Source organism: Musa acuminata, chromosome BXJ3-9, assembly GCF_036884655.1.
Source record: "Musa acuminata AAA Group cultivar baxijiao chromosome BXJ3-9, Cavendish_Baxijiao_AAA, whole genome shotgun sequence".
NCBI lineage: Eukaryota > Viridiplantae > Streptophyta > Magnoliopsida > Zingiberales > Musaceae > Musa > Musa acuminata.
Window position 1 is genome coordinate 11,638,244 of NC_088357.1, and position 6,290 is coordinate 11,644,533.

At 35.8% G+C, this 6,290-nt stretch overlaps 1 long non-coding RNA gene across 4 annotated transcripts; it reads left to right on the forward strand.

Annotated features, from left to right (window-relative positions):
* The first annotated feature begins 298 nt into the window (after positions 1-298).
* On the forward strand, positions 299-4,769 carry LOC135649522 (uncharacterized). Of its 4 annotated transcripts, none has more exons than XR_010501296.1 (4): positions 299-427; positions 3,117-3,224; positions 3,329-3,442; positions 4,309-4,769. It is a non-coding gene; the product is annotated as an uncharacterized LOC135649522 (long non-coding RNA). The 4 variants fall into 4 exon arrangements; XR_010501295.1 differs by having other exon boundaries at positions 314-1,155; XR_010501294.1 differs by having other exon boundaries at positions 3,117-3,442.
* The last annotated feature ends 1,521 nt before the right edge of the window (positions 4,770-6,290 follow it).

Genomic DNA, 6,290 nt, shown 5'->3' on the forward strand with positions numbered 1-6,290 from the left:
AGATTTGCCGATGCATGCGACAACGGATAAGCGAGGACGAAACAAGTTGCACGCGTGGGGGGTTGAGTGCAATGAAGCATCAATTTAACTTAGCTGAACCAATGGGCATCCTAGCCGTCGGATCGAGATCTAACGCTCATCACAGGTGGGGTCCCGCACCACCAACGCAACACGTGGATTTTGCCGCCAAATGTATTCGAAGGTCTTGACCGGTACCGGTTAAGAGAATGGGACAGCAGACCTCCAGTCTTCGCTTCGCGAGGTATATGTGCTCTTCGAGACGGAGTGGGTGAGAGATGGTCAAGTGGGGTGAAGGAAATGCTTTAGCGGTTGGCATTGAGTTCATCGGAAGGGGAAGGGAAGATTGGCTTCGACGTCGTCGTCGTCGCTGTTCTTGATTTCGTCCTTCTTCTTTTTCTTTTAAGAGGTAAGCTCATGAGTTCAAAAGTCATGTTTTTTGGGGGCCAAAGTTGTGAGCTGTTAGGGTTTCGTGTTCGATTCCGAAGATTTCTCATGTTTCGTTGTTGATGTTGGAGCTTCTTTTGCAATTTCTCGAAGGAAACGTTTTGGATTTTGTGGGTTTTGATGCTTCATTTATCAAACTTAGTCTTTGTTCAAAGGACTTATTGTCGACGGAGCAGTAGTTGAGTTCGTAGGTACATGCTCATGTCCTGCTGTATGATCTTTTCCCCCCTTATTTATTGATTGGATCTGATGTCTGTTCTCTTTCTTTGATGTTTATAGCTTAAAGAAACGCCATTCCGTTTGCTTTCATGCTTCATTTTCAAGAAACCTAGGGGGACGTGGACCGTCTCCACGGTTGTACTACTCGATCACTTGCTTGCCGCTTTCCAGATGCCTCATTTGATTCTTGTTGGAGTCTTCTAATTTGATGCTTGCCGTTTTCTTGCTGATCACTAGCTAATCATCAAAGTGGACATACGTTATTCTCAACATATAATTTGTTTTGTTTTGTTTTTTTTTTCTTTTGGATTCAAAATGTCATAGGTTTCTTTATCTGTAACAACAGAGGTGAGATGGACTCTTTTTCTGTAGCGATAAAAGTGAAATTAAGAGCTTGCTTTGTTTGCCAGCTTGGCTTTTCAAACACCCCCAAACGACCTAAAGGTGAAAAGGTTGTGTACAGATAAGAAGGTAGTTGAACAACTTCAATTAGTCGTTCTTATGTCTTCATTGAGGCATTCGGGTTGATTAGTGCATTATTGCACAAACAATGGGTCTCAGTTTTGAGTATAGCATTATGTATGCCATTTGATGTTACAGAAATTTCTTTCATTGTTTTAAAAAAAATAGTCGTTCTTATTGTCAAGCTGAATGAAGCAGATTGAGCATTCTATTTTGAATATATGTTCTGTATGAATCAAATTTTACACTTTTGGTGTAGCATACTCTTGTATTGTTCTAATTGAATCATGAATGTCGTAGTTTTCTGGCATTGCTAAGCTTCAGTTGAGTGAGAATTGTTTTGAATTTTGTGGTCGCTGCTTCTAAAGTGTGGGACCTGTATTGTGGTCATCAATTACTTTTGTCACATTCATACTGTAGGGAGACTCTCTCACACTCTCAGATTAACTAGAGCATCAGACCGAGTTACTTGATCCTAATGTTCATGATGATTAAGTCATCTGTACATCTATAAGATAAAAAAAATGTCATCTCTGTTCAGGAATGTGCTGGGATCAATGTCTAAGCTGACTCGTTTGTTTCCATGGTACATAAAGCAGTAGCAGAAAACATAGATTAGTTTTACATATATGATTAACATATTAGAGATAACCTTGATTTTCATGTTTTATATAGCTCAGTTGGGGATGGTTGTATTGCTTGACTGGTATATGTTTGTGTCCAAGATATTGGCTTAGAAATGGAATGCTTGCACTTGTACCATGAGTCAAGCTGGGCTACCCGTGTTGTGCCTACCAATCATGTCTAAACTTTTTGCAACTGATCCTTGGCGTGTAATCTAGATGGTCTGGTAGGCTGGTAGTACATGGGAAAACTTACTATTGTGTAAGTAACATGGGAGCCTGTGCTTGGCACATATTTGGTACTGAATGTCGAATATAAGCTTAGTGTAGCACATAGAAACAAACACAAGCTAGGTGAATTGTAGGTTTCAGATGAGAATAGTTGATAATACCAAACATAGAGCAGGTTAATTGTAGATTTCAGATTAGTGAACAGCCAAGCTTTTTGGAGACCAATGAGGTACTACTAGAATTTGTACTAAATATTTGAAGATGTCTAGTATTGTGTGGTGATGGTTGCAGGAGTTGGGTTCACATGTATTTCAAGATGACTAATATCTTGATGAGGAAATATATAAAACACAGTCTAAATGAAAAGTTTCTTTAGATCTGGTCATTCGGGGCCGATATTGGTAGCACAATATCCTCAATTTTTGCCTCCTGAATCTGTCGGGATGGATTAACCTGAATGAAAATCAATGGGATCCGATCGTTCTGGATGATCCTGACTATGTGACTACAATGACCTCTTAATTTGTCATCTACAATTCACACACCAACCTTTCAGTATAACAACTCCAAGTTCTTGTTGCCATTGATGATGGTGGGTGGTGTCTTGGAGAAGAGATTTTTAGATAATGGGGAAATGAGTTGATTACAGTTATAATAATATTTTGGTCTTTTTGCATTAAAGGTGACAAAAATTCCTGTAGACCTTGAGCATCGTGTCAATGATTTAAGTCATAGAAAGCCTGTGCATCACAACATAGGATTTATGCCTGACCCTCCATAGACTGCATTAGTGAGAACCTAATGTACTGGTCTCTGTTTTCCAAATTTGGAATTTTCTCTTCTTTACTTTACTTGATCCAGGGGGTAAAATCTATATTTAAAAGGCATTATGTGAAATAACACATAATGGAACTCGTAATTGTATTTAAAAATTGTGAAATATTTTCTTGCTACTCTCTTTTATAGGCGTTTTTTATATGTGTTGATTTTGCTCATTTGTGTTCACACTCAGCATTCTTGTAAAAGACAAACTTGGCATTTGAGTTACAAGATGATAAAAATGATGTGACCTGGATTTTGTCCTATAATGCTATCTTCTTTTGTGGTTGTATGCAGTGCTCAAATGGCCATACTCTATGTTCTGGATGCAAACCTTGAGTTCACAGTCGATGCCCCACTTGCAGGCATGAGCTAGGCAACATAAGGTGTCTTGCATTGGAGAAGGTTGCATCTTCTCTTGAACTGCCTTGCAAGTACCAAACCTTTGGTTGTTTGGGTATATATCCATAGTACTGCAAACTAAAACATGAATCACAATGCACATTCAGACCCTACACTTGTCCATACGCTGGATCTGAGTGCACAGTTGCCGGTGACATTCCTTATGTGGTGACTCATCTAAAAGATGACACGAGGTTGAGAATGCAACCTGGATGCTGATGGTATTTATCCTTCTTTGATTATTTTTATATTACTGAAAAAGCTGTCAGCTTGTTTTGTCTACAATTCGTCTTGTTCTATGTTTTATTACTATTAGGAAATTGTTTGCTTGGTTATGTTGGAAATGAATTAGCATTGCTGTATTCTCCTGTGGTGCTCATGGATTAGTGCGATGCCATCCTTTGAATTTTACGAAAAAGATTTTACAATAACATCTGCTCGATCCTTTTCGTGCTTTTGGGTTAATGGGCCATTTTTTAGATGTGTATGACGTAAAGTTCTTTAAATGTTCTTCTGATGTCTTGACTCTCTAGGACTATTACATGCTCACTACTTCAGGTTGGTTTATGGTGGGGGCTGTACGAGCCAAGTTAACCTTTTATTTTGTCTTTCCTCCCCTTTTCACTTGAAGAACCTCCAACAAACTCCACCTTTCTCCTTGCCAGCATCTGTGCTTCTGCTTTCAGTACATTTGGCATTGTCATAAACTTGGAGCTTTGCTCTGCTTATGCCGATGCTGTTAGATGGTCAGGTTGTTTCTCATCATTATATTCTTATGGGTTCCATTGTATGTAAGTTTTCTGCATCTAACCACAAGATCTGAATTGCATATTACCATTTTCTAAGGTTGCCCGGTGTTTTATGAAATCAGCTTATTACATTTTTACTTGTCATTATTTAAAAGCTAATTGGATGTGTATATGGGATCGCTCGTCTATATGCATTTCTCTATCTAATCTAGTAAAAGATTGGAGATAATTGTCTTCTTGGTTATCTATAGCATATGTTTGTTCTGACTGTTCTGTATCTATTGTTTATATAACCCACTTGTGATGGGCTGAAAGAAACAGTATGGTGTTTTGTTTAGGTTTTCAGTTGCTTTGGACAGTACTTCTGCCTTCACGTTGTGGCATTTCAGCTAGGTATGGCACTGGGGGATGATAATGAAGCTAAATGCTACAGCTATGGCCTCGAGGTTGGAGGTTAAGGAAGATAACATAACAAGGAGTTCCCCGAAGTATAAGAGACAGTCATTGGAAGGTGAGAGACGGTTACGATGGACTCATTATCCAGCTTGAAATATGGCTCTTTTTTCCTCTTTGCTCACTTCATGGGCTGGAGTACTGAGTACCTCCCTAGTCTTTGGATGATTATGATTTTGTAGGTGTCATTATGCGTTATTAGAAGCAAATCCCTTTGCTCCATTGATGCTCAAACTTGTTTAAAATGTACTAGCACATCTTTGAGGCTATAAATGCTATATGCTAGACAAGCAAATCTTCATGTCCAATGCATAATTCTATATATTTCACTTCCCTCTTCTGTTTCCTTTTTCCCTTAGCTGTAACTTATTTTATGGTTAAATATCCAATCACGAAACTCTGTAAATAATTCACAGAACTTGAAATGTCATTTTTCATTTTAGATATCTCACAATGGTCATACTCTCAAGGATAGATTTTGGAATTTCGTTGTGGTAATGTCTTTTATTAACGTATGTTTGTAATGTTATATTCATCCTTGACATGTATGTATTTCTTATAAAATAAGATTCACCACATATACCACTCATTAATAACCATGCCAAGACTTAGGTTGACCCTTTTTAATTGTGATATACTTTGGCTAGTTTGAATTCAAAGTAACTAAATTTTTAACATTCTTTTCAGATAACACAATTTCAGAGGATATTAATGGCAGCTAGAGTTTCAACCAACAGTTCAATGACAGAGAACTTGGGAGTAAGATCCTGAAATATGAAGGAGTCTGAATTAAAAATAATTAAATTCTTGATATTCTTTTCAGATAACATAATTTTAAAGGATATTAATGGCAGCTAGAGTTTCAATCAACAGTTCAATGACAAAGAACTCAGACTAGATTTTGACAATTTATTGTAAGTTTAAATCTCTGTCTTTATCATTTATCTTTTTTTATAAAAAAAAATTCCTTGTATTTTTATTTAAAATATAGTAATAAATAAATAAATAAAATTCAGCAATGGTTTAAGTGATTGGGAGAGTTAAATGGCAAAAATACTAACATCATAAACAATTACATGCATAAAAAAGGGACAAAAGCAACCAAATATAGTGGATTTGCCTCACTTTCTGAGAGATTTTCTATTTCCATATGATACATTCAATTTGGAAAAAAAATGGAGAAAAAAGAGAAATAAATTTCATTTGGCTGTGCAAATAAGTTTATTTTTCTCGAATGCGGAAAATGGGAAGCTAAGTCGAAAATAAAAAATGTCACCAACTTGGCTTGAGTAAATTAAATATTGAAAATTAATAGGATCTAAATTTAAATAAAATTGACCACTCCGGATTAATAGATTATTACAATTGATTTTTAAAAAAATTATCGATTTGAGCATACTTTGTACACATCCAAAAATATAAAAAATAACAATCACAAAGATTAGTCCAACTAATTGTTTGATTTATTGGAAGAAAAGAACTAATTCTTCATTCATTAATTTTTTGTCCAACTCATTCTTATAAAACCATACCATCATAATGTTTCATTGATATATATTAACCAACATTCATTGATTCATCGGATTTTTCTATGTTCAACTCATTCTTCAGATTTATGAGTTCTTTTCTTCCATAGTAATAGCAATAATATATCAAAAACTATGTTAATCTTATTACAGAAACAACAAATATTATTTTTTTTAGCACTCTGTACCAAAAAAAATATTATGAAAAATAAAAAGATATGATTATGTAACGTCTTTTGCATAGAGAAGAAATCTCTAATGCTATTAGAGTGGAAAACATGATCATAATAATTAATCGGTTTGACTTTTATTTAGGTTCATAAAGCGATAACCAAATTGCT